We start from the raw sequence: 19525 nt of genomic DNA, 5'->3' as shown, positions 1-19525 counted from the left end.
GGGTAATTTTGAAAATTGAGGTATTTGTAACTTACGAAAGGGTGACCAGATCTTAATGAAATTTGATATTTAGAAGGATCTTGTGCTTTAAAGTTCTAATTTCAAATTCCGACCAGATCCTGTGACATTCGGGGGAGTTGGAGGGGGGAACCGGAATTCTTGGAAAACATGAAAATTGGAGTATTTATATCTTACGAATAGATGATCGGATCGTAATGAAATTTGATTTTTAGAAGGAATTCATGTCTCAGAGCTCTTATTTCAAATCCCGACCAGATCTTTTGACATTGTGGGGATTTGGAGGGGGAAATCTTGGAAAAACACTTGGAGTGTAGGAATCGGGATGAAGCTTAGTGGATAGAATAAACAAATGTCCTTGATACGTGATTGACAGAATCGTACTGGATTCGCTCTCTTTGGGGGAGTTTGGGGGAGGGGTTCAGTGATTTGGCAAGTTCGGTGCTTTTGGACGTGCTAGGGCGATGAAAATTGGTAGGCGTGTCAGGGAGCTGCACAATTTGACTTGATAAAGTCGTTTTATCAGAAGGGAGAGGAAAAATTAGAAAAAATTAGGTATTTATAGCTTACGAGTGGGTGATCGGATCTTAATGAATTTTGATATTTAGAGGGCCATCGTGACTCAGAGCTCTTATTTTAAATCTTGACCGGCATTAAGCCTCGTATTTTCCTTTTTAAATCAATCTATTGATTCATAGAATTTTGTTATTGCTCATACCATATGATCTCTTGGCTCTTAGCTCTTCTCGCCTCGTCACAAGTGCCATATGAGCTCTTAGCTCTTGTTTTATCATACCTGAACAAAGTAACTTGCAAAAAAACACATGATTAAGAGCACAACGGAATTGAAACCGTGCAATTTCAGCCAAGAATGATAAAATAAATTTTTTTTATGGATTTTGTAGATTTTTTTATTGCACATTTACATTATTCGTATATGATTCAAGATAACAGTGAAATGGTATAAGAGATTACGTAATTTTTCCTTCTATACCAACAACTTTTTGATTAGTTTGTGTCTGGGCTTTGGGACGTATAATTTTTTCTCCTTTTTTTTACATTGCAAGGTCATCTCTGTGATATTTTTCTTCCTTTTTCATAAAAGTAAGGCCTTTGGCAATTCATTCTAGTGTTTGTGATCGTAAATTTGCCGCTAAATAAGAAAGAAAAAGTAGTCCAGAAATGGTCATACAAACGGTGATTTACTCTAACGAAATTTATCCGTAGATAAGTTCGTTTCTATATGCCTTGTAACTCATCTATCATTCAAGACTGATACTTTTTCCTAGGGATCCAATCCAAGAATCGACTTATCCTTAATGGTTTTAGACAGCAAAAAAAAGCAGAAATTATGGATGTCTTTCTTTTTTTCTATCCTTAAAGGGCTTTCAAGCAATAAAGGAATGCGGGCGTATTTCACGCCAGCTTTCGAACTAGGATTTCTTTGTCGATTATCGCAATTTTGAATGCGGGTGACCATGTAAATAGGATGGGGGATAGACAAGGCATTTGCTTTACCTGTCCCTAGTTTGGCCCGAAAGGCCAAAAAGGGAAAAAAGAATTGGGAATCCTAGATTTTTCGTACCCTCTATATTTTGAAAAATACGGTTTTCGAGGTGTATTACCATTGAAAATGCCATTTTTTAGTAATTTCACTGAAAAAAATTTTTGAATGACGATTTCTCCCCTGCCCTCTAGATTTTGCAAAATACATTTGGTTACCCACCCCCCTAAATTTGTGAAAGCTGACGCCACCCCATACATATGATTAGTCAACTCCTGAGGATCCAAGAATCGACTTATGCTTAATGGTTTTAGACAGCAAAAAGAGAAATTTTAGAAAAAAAGCGCTTCCAAGCTAAAAACAGCCGCACTTATTCAATGCGAGTGTATTGTGCACCAGCCTTTGAACTAGGATATCTTTCTAAATTAGCGCTCATTTTGAGAGTTTTTACGCTACGTTTGAAAGATTTTATCAGTGTGATAGAATGTTTTCAATGTAAGGCGTTTAGGGTGGCTCACTACCTCACTATGCTCCTTGATGGCTTAGAGTAACACATTGTCTTTTACAGGTGTCCATGTTGTAAAATTTTAAAATAATTTACCAAGAATGCACCATTTCTTCTGTGAAATACCCAGCTCGTCATTTAAAGATGTAAACTCTTAAGATGCTAAAAGAAATGTTACGTCTATCCATCCCTTAAGTGAGAGGAAAATATCAGCTGATATGCCAACTGAAATATCTTTTATTTTAAAATAAAGCTGCAGTATGACAAGGATTGTCACAGAAAAAAAATTACAAAAATCACATTAATAGTAAGAAAAAAGTCTGCTCGCATAAAAAAAGGTAAAAAAAACAATAATAATCATAAAACAAAGTCTGTGGTTATCTTGGTCTTGGCTGTGATTTCTGTCTTATTGCTATTGTTCAGGCATAGAAAGGGTGTTTATAAAGCTAGATATAATGAATAGTATGTTTTGATTTTGTTTTTGAGTTAGTTTTAAATAGTAAAATAGCAAAATGCTTTGAAAATCAATGTTAAAAGAAGGTATGAATTAATAAGAAATAAAACTTAGGAACAAATTTCGTTATTATTATTTTTCAAAACAGCTGAAACAATAAAGTGATATATGGTTTGACATTGAAGATTGTATATAAAAAATATATTTAAAAAAAGGATATAAAAAACCGATGATGAATAGAATTGAATGAAATATGTATATTTTGTCGCACCTGAGCGGCATAAAAATGACATTGAAATAAATTGAAGTAAAAAGCAGCATTAAAGCGGAAAACGACAAGAAATTATTATATATTTGAGGAGGGCTACTCCCTCCTAAGCCCCCACTCTTTGCACTAAAGTTTGACTTTTCCCTCAATATTTTAAGAAGAACTGCTCAAATACCAGGGCAATGGGAGTGGAATATAAGGTATATTTCACAATATCTCAAGAATGAAAGAGATTATTGATTTACCTTGTCTTCGAACAATCGTATTCTCAGGTCAAAGGTTTGAAAAGGAAATTGGTAAATAAAACGCTTGCAATTACGCATAAACTTCCTTTGTTGCACTCATAAATACTTTCAATTAAGCACTATAAAAAAGCGTAAAGAGGGGGGGGGGGGCTGAAGAAGGTACCGTCCACCCTCGTTTAAGGAATAGTTAATGTTCATTATGTTTTATTATTGTTCATTACTGTCATTTGAATTTTTTTTTATTCAATTCATGTAAAGAAATGACAGATCCATGCGCGAAAACAAGCACTGAATTCAAATTATAAAGAGTAGGGAAGCATTGACTTCAAGTTGATCAAATGTCAGCAAGGAAGATGATATTGTTAAGGCCGATTCACAATAAAATTTTATTAATACAAAGATTTAGCTAGCATCTAGAATTGGATTAAGCTAAAATAGAAGTTCAAGAAGGTGAATATTTTAATATAAAGAATTCGGTCCTGAAAAGACGATTCCGAATTTAGGAAGTGGTTTAGCGGTTTGATTTAACATCCTTAATACATCAGAACATTACAGCAACCTTGATTGATGATGGAGAGGGTGAAGTAGTCTCTGAGGCAAATTTGACTTTTTCGAAAATCGTCATCGTCCACAAGCTTCGAAGGTTTTTCGCGTCTCCGATTCTTTGTCTGAAAATTACACTTTCTAATTGATGCTGGTAAAGGTTTGCGGTAGATACAGAGGTAGAAAAAATCTGATTTGTCAATTGAAATTAAAATAATTCCTGAATATTTTAGCAGAATCGCTAAAGTTATTATTTAAACTACAAAAATATGTATGGTGTCTAAGTGATAATTTTAATTTTTTAGTTCAAACTAGAAAAATGCTTGAAAAATTTAAAATAAGTTTTGCTGGTAAAGGTTTGATGCTGACTCTGGTAAAGGTTTGCAGAAGATACAGGGGTAGATTTGAGCAACAAGAATTAACAAAAAATGTAATTTGTCACTTGAAACTAATTGAAACGCAAATGCAAGGGCCATTGACCAGCACTTGCGATTCTTAGTTAAGCAAAATGAGTTCAAGAGGGGGAGTTCAAATCGCCTGATAGAACAATTCAACTTAAAAACCAATTGTTTATTTTGTTCGAGCAGAGTCGTTTTGAGAAGACTCACAAGAAGGAAAACAGCTTTTTTGTCCGCACAACGGAGTTTGGAGAGACAATGGTGGGACCGTGTCAAAAGCGAAATGATCACTGATCTGAGAAAGTTCACGGCTGAATTCTAGCAGTGAATTCGGATCTGCATGCAGGAGATGTTGTATACCGCAAAACATGTTACTGCAACTTTGCATCTGGGAAGAACCTCTCTTTGTAACATACAGGAAATCCGATTGACAGACTCGAAAAAAAGAGAGGTAGGAAAGTAAGTATGGATCCAAAGCAAGCAGTTGAAGAGGCGATTCGATTCTTTGAAGCGAATGATGACGAATAGTTAACAGTTTGTGATTTGGTCAACATGACGAGTGAGTTTCACGATGACTCGAAAGAGACTGTCTGTAGCCAATTTTATATGAAGAAGCTCGTCAAGGAGAGGTTGGTGATGGATTAGTGATTGCAGACACTGAAAGGCTAGTGTTGTCACATTAAGGCCCACGGCTCAGACTATACTGCGAAACTTTTACGCACTACCAAATGATAACCACAAAAACTAGAAGAAAATGAACCTTAATAGTGCAGCTGCTGAGTTGTTGAAGAGCAACGTAAAATGTATCACTCAAGATATGGCTGAGTATCTTAAGACGGGCGACCTAAAAAATCTCGAAGAAAATTTTAACTGCCTGTCACAGACTCTGAAGTTCTTCCTGGAGAACTTGTTCTCCAACAAGTTAAACTAAAAATAGCTGCCATGGACCAAAACTCCATGCAAACCATTCGACCTAGGGCCATTAAATCTCCTCTTCAAGTAGGGCTCGCAGTGAAGGCTCATCATCAGCAAGAAAGCTGCAGTCTAGTTGATACTCTTAGTGCTATGGGCTTCTGTTTATCTTATTACCAGACCAGTTTATTTGAGTGAATTGCTTCACCGGGAAGGCACCGCCTTTCCTTCTCTCACTGTTTAACTGTAATTAAAAGAGCGAGTGTTCGACGCTGCGATGTTCATGCAAAAAGCATGTCTTAAAATTTATCTGGGCTGGTGACAATTGTAAAGGAACAAGCTGTACTAATTGAAAAACAATTGGTGCCAGAAACCTTGAAGACGATGATAGTGAAGAAGGAGACCAAATTTATGATTAGCTTTGCCGCTATTCAATGAATCTCTGTGCTACTATGATTTTTGTCGGTCTTATGTAATTGATCTCTGTGTTGCATTATATTTGAGTATATTGATCTTTTTTTGGAACTAGTTTTTCGTCTCAGCTAAGGGAAGCTATTTGAAGGAATGTTTTTTTTTGTTGCCAAATATGCGTTCCAACTTCCACCTCCTCCTCCTAGTTCTTACTCACTTCCACAAAAATGAGGTTTCAGGCACACTGGACTTTACCTAGACACTGTCTTCGTTGTTATCAAGGCGTGAGACTGCAAATGTTTTACCATAGGTCAAATTTAATATACACCTGCACACTGAACTCCGCCAACCTCAATCTTTCTCAAAGCTTTAAGTTCCAAGCATAGAAATGACGTATCTAATCATATTTGCTGGTATTTAATCAATCACCTTTTTTTTCCTCAACCTCAAATTCAAAAAAAAAAAATATGTAAAAGAGCACTAGCGGTAAACTTTTCGGATTCGGAATCAGCACATATTTTTCGGTCAGATAGTGAAAGAATCATTTGTATAGCAATTTGTTTAAGGTTGACCCCTTTTTTCACAATTTTTCTTGAACCTCTCTCCAAACCTCGCTCTCTCTCTCTCTCTCAAAGATCTATGCCCCAAACAACTCTACTGACTTTAGTTTCATGTTCATCTGCAAAAAAAAAAAGAGCGCAGAAATTACCTATTTAATCACATTTGCTGGTATTTATTATTTGCCTCAACCTCAAAAAGCTCAAATTTGTGAAAGAGCTAGAGCGGCAAACATTTCGGATTCGGAATCAGTTATATTTTTTGGTTGGATAATGAAGGAATCATTTGTATAGCAATTTGTTTGAGGCTGACCCCCTTTTTCACAATTTTCCAAGAACCTCTCCCCCAACCTCACTCTCTCTCTTAGATTTAAGCCCCAAACAATTTTTTTGGCTTTATACAAATGACATCCAATCAGATTTGCTGGTATTTACTCAATTAACATTTTTTCCTCGACCTCAAATTCAACTTCAAAAACTCAAATTTGTGAAAGAGCTAGAGCGGTAAACTTTTCGGATTTGGAATCAGCACACACTTTTGTTCGGATAGTGAAAGAATCGTTTTTATAGCAATTTTTTTTTAAGTTGACCCCTTTTCCACAATTTTTCCACAGCACCTCCCCCCCCCCACCTCATTCTCTCTCGAAGCTTTAAGTATAGACAATTTTTGCACTTGAAACGTTTATTTTCATGTTCATCGGCAAAAAAAGAGTGTAGATATAACATATCTAATTACATTTACTGGTATAACTCAGTCAACATTTTTTGCCTCAACCTCAAATTCAACCTAAAAAAAACTCAAATTTGTAAAAGAGCTAGAGCGGCAAACTTTTCGGATTCTAAATGAGCGTATAGTTTTTGGTTGGGTAGTGAAATAATTATTTGTATAGCAATTTGTTTGAGGTTGGCCCCTTTTTTCACAATTTTCCTAGAACCTATCCCCCCACCTCACTCTCTCTCAAAACTTTAAGCATTTAGTTTCATGTTCATCAGCAAAAGAAAGAGCGTAGAAATAACATCTAACCACTTTTGCTGATATTTTCTCAATCAACATTTTTTGCCTTAACCTGAAATTCAACCTCAAAAAGCTCAAATTTGTAAAAGAGCTAGAATGGTAAACTTTTCGGATTCGGAATCAGCACATATTTTTTGATCGGGTAGGGAAAGAATCATTTGTATAGCAATTTGTTTGAGGGTTACCCCTTTTTTTTACGATTTTCCTAGACTAAATACCCGAATCTTATCCAGATTGAATAAATGAAAATGCAATTTTTTTAAACTGAAAGTAAAGAGCAACGTTAAAAGTCAAAATGAAGAGAAATTATTCCGTATAAGAAGAGTCGCGTCCCTCCGCATTACCTTGCTCTTTATGCTAAAGCTTTTAGTACTTATAAAAAGACTTCCTATTCTAATTAAACAACCCCTGTGTTTCAGTAGCCGTTCTTGAAAATTGGAACACACCGTCAAACTTTAGCGTAAAGAGCTAGGTATTGAGGAGGGGGTCAAGCTTTCATATACGAAATAATATCTGCTCCTTTTGAGTTTTAATGCTACTCCTTACTTTCAGTTAAAAAAAAAAACGTGTTTCATTATTTAATTTCTGATCGTTTTTCAAATCGTACCTTTAAGCCTGTCTCTCTTTCCATGAAATACCCCACCCCCCTCACGACAAACTCCTCCGTGGCAAGTTCATACCACGTAAAATACACGCCCCTCTCCGTCAAATTCCTTCCAAACAGTTCCATCCTCGCTGAAATCCCCCTTTCAAACTTCTTGCAGACGATTCAGCCTGAAAAATTCTTATCAGCGTACTTTCATTTGAAAAAGACATTAATTTCTAATCATTTTCTCGATCACTCCGGAAATGCTCCCTTTTGTAGAATTTTTTCCCAAAAATCAACACCCGTGAGAAGTAGCTCCGGATAATTCTCCTGGAACGTCTCCGCCTGCAAAATTGAGTTGGCAAAGAGAAAGAAAGACAATTAAAAAGAGTTTCGTATAGAAATCCTTCCAGTGTAAAATTTCCCCCGGAAAATTCACCTTCTGAAAAATTTCCTCCCCAAGGAAAATTCTCCCTATGGAAACTCACCCCAAGCCCCCCCCTTGAAAATATCTGTAGACTTTCCGATTGCAAATACTCTACCTAAACAGTGGGCAAATTCCATAACTTACAGGCCTGTATGGGGAAGTCTTTTTACCCTTAAAAATATAGTCATTGGATCTTTTAGCTATACTGAACAAAATAGCTATCTCAAAATTTTGATCGGATAGCTTTGGGGGAAAAAGGAGCGTGGGAGGGGGCCAGTTACCTTCCAATCTTTTTGGTAACTTATAAAGGATACTAAAAGTTTTAATTTATGTTTGAATGCACTCCCTCTCGATCTTCTAGGACTATTATTTCAATACGATTACCTCTGAAAAAAAAACTTTCTTCTGGCATAAATGCAAAGTTCAAGATTTATATATAGGTAGTTGAAACTTATACAGCAGGGTTTTTCGATACGCTAGGGGGAAAATGAGCGTGGGAGGGGGCCAGTTACCTTCCAATCTTTTTGGTCACCTAAAAAGGACACTAAAACTTTTAATTTCCGTTCGAATGCATTCCCTCCCGATTTTATAGGACCATTATTTCGATACTATTTCCCCTGGAAAAAAAATGAAACTTTCTTTTGGCATAAAATGCAAAATTCAACATTTATATATGTGTACTTAAACAGTAGGGTTTCGCCGATACGCTGAATTCGATGGTATGATTTTCATTAAGATTCCTCCCTGTTTCAGAAAATCAGGAAAAAAAATTTGAGCTCGTAACTTCTGATGGGTAACATTGATAAACCTTATACATTTAGAATCAGCATAATAAGCTGATCCTTTTGATGTATTTATTGATATCAAAATTCAGTTTTTTAGAGTTTTGGTTACTTTTGAGCCGAGTCGCTCCTTACTTACGGCTCGTTACCACAAACAGTTTGAAAGAGAACAAAATTGTAGACAAAAATGGGAAAAATGGAACAAGAAAGAAGTTAAATTTGGAGATCGAGTTGAAGAACAGTTGTTCGACGAGAGAAATTTTGGACTGAAAGTTCTATAAATAGTAGTAGTTGTATAATATTAATTTGATTGAACAAAATGCAAAAAAATTATCAGCAGCTCGCCTAACATCCAAAAATGGATCTATAATTAATTAATTGGCTCAAAAAGGAAATTTCTGTGATTTTCCAAACAGGGGGGGGGCACCACCCTCAAAGTAGCTTAATGAAAGTCGTACCATTAGGGTTGACGTATCAGAGAACCCCTTTGTAGAGGTTTCAAGCTCCCATCTGCAAAAATGTCGAGTTTTTTTTTTGCCAGAAGAAAGATGACGGATGCGTGTTTATTTATCATTATCATAATCCTTTTTTCCAGGATTGATCGTATTGAACGTAAAAGATCGTATTGGTCGTAAAAGATTAGGAGATGGCTCATTCAAACTGAAAACAAAAGTTCTAGTGCCCTTTTGAAGTGACCAAAAAAACTGGAGGTTAACTAGCTCCCCTCCCATGCCTCTTTTCCCACAAAAATACTTACAGTATTTTTATTGGGATGTATACATACATTTGTCGATAGGGGTGAAATTTTCCGCAGTGGAGAATTTTTTCCATTCTCCCACGGATTTTTCGTGGGGAGGGCAGTTTATAGGGTTGAAATTTCCAAGGAAATTTCCGGGGGAATTTGCCAGAATTCCTGTATGAAATTCTTTTTATTTGTCTCATTTGCTCTTTGATGGCTCAATTTTGTATGTGGAGAAGTTACGGCAGTGTTGTCCGGGGAAATTGTCGGTGGAGCTGGAATTGTTTGTGGTTTTTTTTCCGTGGGAGGAGGAATTTTCCCTGGAAGAAATATTTAATAGGGGAATTCTTCGCGCCAGAAATTTCTGATGGTGGACCTTTCCATTGGGGGGGGGGGGATTTCCGGGAAAATTAACCACAGGTGGGGAGGAGGTGGGGGCTCTGAATGAATTGAAAAAGAACAGAAACTAAATGAAAAACCGGTCTTTTTTCAAATGAATGTAAGCTAAGGAGAATTTTCCAGGCGGAATTGTCCGAGGAAATTTCCGGGGGAAATTTTCAATGATAATGGAATTTTCTAGGGAAGATTTTACACGGGAAGAACTATCCGTGGAGAAATATTTTGGGGGAATTTACTATGGAGGGGGAGGCGGATTTCCCGGTATTATTTGAGAAACAATTAGAAATTAAATATAAAAAAACAAGTTTTTCCCAACTGAAAGAAAGGAGCAAATTTAAAATCTAAAACGAACAGAAATTATCCTGTTTATAAGAGAATTGCCTCATTCTCAACACCTTCTCTTTACGCTAAAGTTTGACCTTTGTGCCAATTCTTTAAGAACAACTCCTCAAACATATGGGCGGTTTAATTGGAAAAAATTTCAACAGCTCGTAGTAACCTTTCCAACCCAAAGAGGACTTAGCAGCTTCTTTATTCATAATGAGCCATAATCCCTGCTTATGCACCCCTTCATGAGATTCCATTAAGGAATCAGACAGTTCGTGGTAATGAACTGTGAGTAAGGGGCGACGTGGCTCAATAGTAACCGAAACTCTAAAAAAAACAAAATTTTGATAACCTACGATGTATTAAAAGAATGGGCTTAGCCTACTATGCTGATTCCAAATGCATAACATTTATTAATCTTAGTGTTACCCATCAAAGGGTACGATTCTGAGAAAATATCCCCAATTTACGTGCCCTTTTTAAGCAACCGAAAAGACTGGAGGGCAACTAGCCCCCCTCCTCCGCCCCTCATGACCCCCCACAGTCCAGGGGAAAGGTTTTTAAGCTATAAAATTTTCCCATTGTTTACGTATAGTATTTGTTATTGGGAAGTATGCGTATATTTTTCGGGTGGGATGGGGGTCTGCTTTGGAGGTTTTTCACGGGGAGAATTTTACATGGGGAAGGAAATATATGGGGGTGACCTTTTCAGGGGAAATTTTACTCTAGGGGAATCCAGAATTTGACTCAAATTTCTGTTCGAAGTACATTTTATTGTCTTACTTTCTCTTTTCTAACCCAAGTTTACGTGTTGAGGTGTTAAGGGTAATTGCCTGGGATGAATTTTCACCGGGAGTGAATTTTCTAGAGGATCTTTCTGTGGAGATATAACTGAGTTTCCCGGCATCATTTAAAAAATGATCAGAAACTAAAAAAAAAAATAGTTTTTTCAACTGGAATTAAGGAGCAACATTAAAACTAAAACGAAAATTTTTTTTAAGTATACCTCGTTCTCCCACTGTCCACAAAATTTCAGTGTAAATCATATAATGGCTAGTAATGAAAAAGGGGAGGTATAAGAATTAGTCTACAACGGTGTGTTGCTATGTGTTAGTTGCATACCATATTTTTAAAAATAGCCTAGCCATAGACAGTCATCTTGCTGATTTCCCTGGAGACAGAGTGGCAGACGGAACACATTACTCACATTAAAAGGTCTAGAGTATTCTTTTTATGGCACTTGGTATTAACCAAGTGACATACAGCAATCGCAAATTCTGTCGGTCTGTCTGTCTGTCGGTCCCGGTTTTGCTGGGTACGGGTTTTGGGGGGTAATTCTGAAAAATTAGAAAAAAGACGTATTTTGAACTTACGAAGGAGTGATCGGATCTTCATGAAACTTCATATTTAGAAAGAACTCGTAACTCAGATCTCTTATTTTAAATCTCAATCGGATCCATCGTCATTGGGGGGGGGGGCGGAAATCTTAGAAAAAGCGGAGAGATTAGAATGAAACTGGATGGGATGAATAAAAACAAGTCCAAGATACTTGACTGACGTAACCGGACCTGATCCGCTCTCTTTGGTGGAGTCTGGGGAGGGGGGGGGGGGTAATTCGGAAAAATGAGGTATTTGTAACTTACGAACGGATGATCAGATCTTAATGAAATTTGATATTTAGAAGGATCTTGTGCTTTAAAGCTCTTATCTTAAATTCCGACAAGATCCTGTGACATTTGGGGGAGTTGGAGGGTGAAACCGGAATTCTTGGAAAACGTGAAAATTGGGGTGTTTTTATCTTACGAATAGGTGATCGGATCTTAATGAAACTTAATATGTAGAAGGATCTTATGTCCCAGATGCTCCATTTTCGACTCGAATTGGATCCGGGGACATAGGGGGTTGGAGGAGGGAAACAAAAATCGTGGAAAACGCTTAGAGTGGAGAGATCAGAATGAAACTTGATGGGAAGAATAAGCACAAGTTCTAGATACGTGATCGACATAATTGGAACGGATATGTTCTCTCTGGAGGAGCTGGGGGTGTTAATTTGGAAAAATTAGAACAGTTGAGGTATTTTCAACTTAAGAACGGGTGAACGGATCTGAATGAAATTTGATATTTAGCAGGAATTCGTGTCTCAGAGCTCTTATTTCGAATCCCGACCAGATCTGTTGACATTGGGGGGAGTTGGGGTGGGGAATCGGAAATCTTGGAAAACGCTTAGAGTGAAAGAATCGGGATAAAGCTTGGTAGATAGAATAAGCAAATGTCGTAGATACGTGATTGACATAACCGTACTGGATTCTCTCTCTTTGGGGGAGTTGGGGAGGGGTTCAGTGCTTTGGCGAGTTTGGTGCTTCTGGACGTGCTAGGACGATGAAAATTGGTAGGCGTGTCTGGGAGCTGCACAAATTGACTTGAGAAAGTCGTTTTCCCAGATTTGACCATCTGGGGGGCTAAAGGGAGAGGAAAATTTAGAAAAATGAGGTATTTATAACTTAGGAGTGGGTGATCGGATCTTAATGAATTTTAATATTTAGAAGGACATCGCGACTCAGAGCTCTTATTTTAGATCCCGACCGGCATTAACCCTCTGATTTTCCTTTTAAATCAATCTATTGATTCTTAGAATTTTGTTAGAGCTCATACCATATGAGCTCTTGGCTCTTAGCTCTTCTGGCCTCGTCACAAGTGCCATAAGAGCTCTTAGCTCTTGTTGGTATAAGTATTTGATGATGGAAGTTGATCAAACCGTGATTTTGTGGTATCTCGAACAATGTTTCCTATGCAATTGATTTGGATTCCTGACAGTCGTTATGTGTGATGATAAAAGCACAATAAATGTTGTAAGTTGTATCTCTAGTATAAAATATGCATTTCTTCAAGAAAAGAATAAAATAATATAGATAAATAATAAGATAAGGAAAATAAATAAAAAATAGAAAAGAAATGACTAATATTTACACATGTATACATATATGCTACTGCTAACCACTAACAGAACAAAATTAGGAATATACACACATATCTATATATATATATATATATATATATATATATATATATATATATATATATATATATATATATATATATATATATAACTGCTATATACTAATTAAGCAAAATTTGGTAAATGTTTAGTTTCGTCACAAGCTGTCTAAAGCGGAAACTATGGTGCGAAGTAGCATAGTTTCCATACTATAGTACTTAGAAATGCTAATCCTAGAAGTGCATCCATTGTTTAGCTTTCTAAAATCTTCCTTCAACAAACTAAAAATGCGTAAAGTGGGCAGGGTTTTGAAGCCGAGGGAAAAGTTGGGGTTGTACAATATGAATGAAATTATGTATTAAATACTATTTCAAGTCATCACTGATAATTTCTGTATAGTTGTAAGTCGAAAGATAATTAAGAAACTTACGCATCCATTAATGCTGAAATTCACTTTCACCTTCGAGTTTAAACTAGCTGGTGAACCGATGAATTAGAGTAATTAGTTAAATATTATATTTATGTTCCGTTTATTTGAAAAAAATGCCTTCCAACGGAATGGAGATTGTACAGTTTTTCAGTTGGAGATACAATTTGTTTGAAAAGATGCTTTGGCTATGGGAAATCCTTGGTGAAACAAATTTGGTTGAATACTGAGGTAACATTACCTGTAAAGCGAAGTGAATTAGTCCATGAGCCCCGCGGGCAGTGGGCGAGGTCTGTATTCTGTATTTTTGTAATAATTATTCGGCCTGAAGCCTGAAAGAGTAAACAAAAAGTAGGTCATAAACATAAACTAACAATTCAACCAATCAGAATACAGACCTCGCCCCGCTGCCCACGGGGCTCATGGACAAATTCCCTTCGCTCTATATGTACTGTTACGTATAAGAAAAATCAGACGTTTGTTTTCTTCAAACATCTGGCTAGTGATGCCTGGATTAGTAATTACCACCTACCAGTGATGACTAGAATTACCAGTGGTGATTGGAATTAGTATTTTATTATGGAATTAGTATAATTTGATTCATATTATTCAACCCTAACTTTTTCCTCGGCTTCAAAACCCTGCCCACTTTACGCATTTTTAGTTTGCCCCATGGAGGAGGAGGGTCAACCAGAAATGGAAGTTCTTATAGAATTAGCATTCCTAAGTGCTCTAAACTGGAAACTATGCTGCTTCGCAGCATAGTTTCCAATTTAGACAGCTTGTGACGAAACTAAACAATTACCCAAATTTTGTTCTGTATAAATACGATTGTTTTTAATTTTAATGCTTTACTATATCTGCTGATGAAGATCGCTATATATATATATATATATATATATATATATATATATATATATATATATATATATATATATATGTGTGTGTGTGTGTGTGTGTGTGTGTGTCATCGAATTCGAATCCATTCCTGAATGTGCCCCATTTTATGTTGTGAAGCAAAAATCGGAATTTTTTTTTTTTTTTTTTTTTTTTTTTTTTTTTTTTTTTTTTTTTTTATTGAAGTATCCATTAAAATTTAATCTTTAAGCACACAATTTGTTTCTTTAAATGTTAAATCGCTGCTGAATGCGAAAGTAAAAGTATAAAACCTTATTTTGGTTACATACTCTTTACCTTTGTAAACAGAGGATGTTGTTTTCTTTTTAATATATTTTACCATCTATTTTTCGTGATCACGAAAGTTATTACTTCATTTCTACTGGTCTTAATCTTGAGAGAAAGCGTAGGAACTATATTTGTTTTTGTTTTTTTGAAGAGACAGTTTTCCTCAATTAACAAAGAAGAAGACTAAGTAGAAGTTCTGCAGCAATCTTTGAAAGTTTATTTTTACAAACTTTGGTAGAAGTTTATGCTATTAGAATTGAAAGTAAAAAAATAATAGGGTGTCAGTCTAATATTCTATACCTAAACCACGATTTTAAGCTTACCTTGTAAATTCACAAAGCAGCAAAAACCAGACGAATTCATTATGATGGAAATTGCAAACTTTTAGTTATTGAAAAGTTATGATGGAAATTGTAAAAATCGTAGTCTTTTGGGACTTGAAATTGTCCGGATCCGCCCCCCCCCTGAATATAGGTTACGACAGGCCTTTGTTCATGCCTGATCGTAGTGTCAGTATAAAGTCATCAGATAGTCACATCTAGCGAGCTTAGTCTAGAAAAGCCACTCAAGGTTGCTTAATTGAAGTTTCTATGTATACCCAAGAAGAATGACGTAAAAGACCAGGTTACACAGGTAAATGCAATTTCATGAAATCCTGATCACAATCTTAGCATTAAAAATTTAGTATAAAAAATCTTAGCTTTAACACATAGTCACTAGTTGATCCAGGAAGGCCACGCAGATTGATATGATTGAAGTTCTGCCATTGGCCTGTGAACAAGAACGTAGAAGGACCCGAGTAGGCAGGTAAACGTAATCTTAGGATCTCCAACCAGGGCCGTATCCAGGATTTTTTCTTTTTTAGTACCCTGTCAGTGTAAACTTTTCAGCAGAAAATATCATTTAACGGCGAAAATCAATTGATTTAGAATTAAAGTCAATCCAGTGAAGAAAATAGTTTTTTGTATGGGTGTTTCTGAATATGAATTATTCACATGTAATCCCTTTCTTTTGACTTTAATTGTTTAAATTGAAAAAAAATTGCAAGGTCAGTTGGCTATGATAAGTAGGATAATTTTCAACTAGTAGTAGAGTGACTGACTTGGCTTGACTCCCTCCCATCCGTCCTTGGACGAAGCTGGGGTCTCGTTCTTCATAGTGGCGTTGATATGTCTTCTGTATACCTCACGGTATTCTGCTGAACGAAGAAGGTCGGAAAGATGATGAGTTGCAAAATTTTCCTTCCAACTCGTTGGGGGGGGGGATGATCACGAGGGTAGTGTCCGTGAATTTGGCCTTCAAAGATGACTTTTGGAGACAATACGGACTCATTCGTTTTACGTGACCGAGCCAACGAAGTTGCAAGGAGCTCGATTTTGGTGAGGATTGTGGATTTGATTTTGAGGCACTCAAGGACTTCGACGTTTAAGATTCGATCAAGATAGGTAGTACCAGTAATGAGGCGAAGACATTTAGTTTCAAACGCTGTGAGTCGACATTGGTCACCTACCTTTAACACCGATGTTTCACCTGAGTATATTGTGCTGGGGATAATCAGTCATGTCTTAAGTCGTGAAGATAAGTCCCTGTTTTGCCATATGGGCATAAAAGCTTTGAAACTGGAACTCTCGGGATGAGCCGTCTTTTTATGTCTTTTGAGTGGTTGTTGTCATAGGTTATTATACTGCCAAGCTAGTGGAACTCTTCAACTCTCTGGATACTCTCTCCGTTAAGTTTCATGTCTGGCTTAATTGTATCTTGCGGCTTATGTGAGCAGCACATAGCCTTGGTTTTGGATGCATTTATGGTCGTTCTGAAAGAGCTAGTCGCTTTAAGGGCTTCGTTAGTAACGATTTCTAGGTCTTCAGACGTTTCAGCCATTGCGTCGATGTCATCGGCATAAGCTAGCTTTTCTGTTACGACACCCCCTTTATGTGCCAAAACTGCTATGAGGAAGAGGTTAAACAGTTGTAGGGACAAGATTTATCCCTGAATGACGTTTGGAAGCTGTCCTTGAGATCTTCACTAGTCATGACACGACTCCTAATTTTAGAGTACATATCTTTGATTAAGTCGACTATATTTCATGAAATTCTGTAATTGAGGAGGATTTGCCAGAGGTCTTATGCCAGAAAACCTTTAGAGGCTCTAAAATCTGACGAGAGTGGAAATTTGGTCAGCGGTCGATCTCCCGGGGCGAAAACCGACTTGGTATTCTTGTATGACTGAGGAAAGCCTGGCTCTAATTCGTTAAAGTATAATACCGGTGAGAATTTTGGTGATTTGATGTGTTAGGCTAACAGAACGGTACTCATAATGCCTTTGGCCCCTTCTTGTGTAGCGAAAAAATTGTGGCCTCGCACCAAGAAGTCGGGAAATGTTCCTCTTGCCAGGAAGTAGATACGATCCTATGGAAAAATCCATAAGTGGTTCACTCTTAACTTTCAGCAGTTCTGCTTCTGTTTTGTTTATTCCAGGGTTCTCAGGACTCAGGTCCAGGGTTCTCGGATGACGTCTTCAACTTCAGAGCGGAGTGGAGGTGGGCTGGTGTCAGAGACTGTAATAGGAAAGAGGTCAAGGACGGCAGGGTTTCGAGGGATATTAGGATTAAGATTTTCTCTGAAACACTCTATCCATCTCGAGTGGATGCCTTCTGTGCTTTGTGTATGGGTGTCGTTTTAATCTAACAGTGTGTATGAGTTGAGACTTTTCTTGCTTGCTAGCTCGTGAACTCTCTTGTACATAAAGTGTGAGTCACTTTTCTTGATATCATGCTTACACTGATCGCATCTGTCTTTAATGCAAGCACGATGGGTTCTACGGGTGGCTTTTTCTACAGCACGCTTCAACTGCTTATATTTCTCCCTGCTCCCTCTCTCTCTCTCTCTGTCTGACTTATTATTGTGTTTGCCCTGCTCAACACAATGCTGTAATTTTGTCGGTTTTTCAAGGCTTTTTATTGTCCCTTTTTGTTCCTAAAACAGAAATCACGACGTTGCTGATGACCGTAGAGGAGTCGGTGACCAATTTGTCAATATCCTGTGTAGATAGAGCTAAAGGGGTATTTGAGAGATGATCTGATATTTGGGCAGATAGTTCCAAGATGTAGGTCTGGCGGATTTGAGGGTCTTGAGATGAGTGGTGAAATGAGTGGCTCTCTTTCAGATTTTTGGGCAATCGAAGGCGTATCTTCAGTGCAGACATGACCAGGGAATGGTTGCTGTCATATCACCACCAACAAGAGTAAGAGTATTTAGCATGGATGTTTTTCACTGCCTACTGACGAGCACGGGGTCAATAAGATTATGAGTTTTTCCATCCGATGAGGTCCATGTTTTCTTTCGGCGTTCTCTGTTTTCGAAGAGTGTTAATAATGGTCATATCGTTGTCTCTGTAGAACTCAATAAGGCGTTCTCTCCTCTTGTTAAATCTTCCAAGGCCAAATTTACCCATGACATCCTCATTCCCAATAACAGCAGCTCCAACAATAGCACTTTTTCGGTAGTGCGTCCTCTAGGCTTTGCTGTTGAAGGTAGAAATTTTCAAGTTCCACATCTGGCTCACTGGAGTCTGGGGCGTAGACTTGGATGATTGTGACTTCGATCGGTTATCCTTTTATTCGTATCATAATCAGCCGTTCTGATTTAGGTATTGCGGAAATTAGGAATCTTCGTGCTCTAGTAGACATCGAAAAACCAACAAATTGGCGATGGACACTATCGGTTCTTCGAGACATGATCAGGTTAGTATTGCCGGTCCTTTCTTCGTCAGTGGTAGATAGGTGTGTTTCTGATAGTCCCATGATATCGTAAAATGTTCAAACGTCCTAACGTTCAAGGTACCAATAGATAAAATAGATTTCGTGAATAACATAGCCTCCAGGGTCGGTATTGTCAAGGTTGTTAAAAGAACTTCATTTCAGAGATTCTCGGTCGTCAAATCGTCGGTTGCCCAGGACGCGATAGCTGTATTCTTATGGTAATTTGTCGGTTACCCTGGACGCGGTAGTTATCATCTCATGGCTTTCGTCGGTTACCCTGGGCGCGATAGCACTAGTTCTCTTTCTTGATAGTTCTTATTTTATAATTTTATTTTAGGGGAAAGGCGGTTTCTAGCTAACTTCAATACAACAATAAGCTTCTCCTCTCCATACCTAGCAGGGTTCGGCCATATTGATATCCAGTGCCGGTAATGCGCCCTTCTGGTGACTTGCACCATCAATAATTTGTCCTATTTTGACAATTTTTCAATATATGACTAATGGGACATATTCATACGCCGATGGCCCTGCCCAGGTCACCTTTGAGGGGCTTTCTCCCTCCTCTGTTTTAATTTATAACACCCAAAGACTGAGTATCCCTTTGGTCTACTCCTCCCTACCTGGAGGTACCCTGGATATCTGCAAGATGTTCCCCCATCCGCCACCTGGGGACGCGCTGAGTGGCCTGGCCCCTACTGACAATATGACTCAAAAATACTCAAAAATACTCAGGAGTAGAGTACAGTTAGTAAAATCAAAGCTCGGTTGATTTGATTCGAACATCCTGTGAAAGGAAATTAGTATCTATAAAACTTTTCAGCAAGTACTGAAGTATCTTGGTTAAGGCACGAATTATAAGTTACACGAGTATGCAGGAATTGTTTTTGGAGAAGGACAATGATAAAAACAAGTTTTATTTGAAAATTCAAATACGAAGGATTTAAAAAATCGCGATAATTTGGAGTTTTGGTCCTCATTGGTTCGTTTCTGCTTGTATTAATTAAACAATGACAAATTTTTCTAATTCCACCTTGTTGTGGTGGCTTCGTATTTTGACAATATTTAGTT

At 37.4% G+C, this 19525-nt stretch overlaps 1 protein-coding gene across 1 annotated transcript in view; it reads left to right on the top strand.

The window, feature by feature from the left end:
- The window catches only part of LOC136031477 (sorting nexin-2-like), a 102288-nt gene that overhangs the window by 53460 nt on the left and 29303 nt on the right, over positions 1-19525 (top strand). The gene's annotated exons all lie outside the window — the stretch shown is intronic.

Source organism: Artemia franciscana, chromosome 9, assembly GCF_032884065.1.
Source record: "Artemia franciscana chromosome 9, ASM3288406v1, whole genome shotgun sequence".
Lineage (NCBI taxonomy): Eukaryota > Metazoa > Arthropoda > Branchiopoda > Anostraca > Artemiidae > Artemia > Artemia franciscana.
Note: the sequence above shows the minus strand (reverse complement) of the source record. Positions and strands in the feature narration are given on the sequence as shown.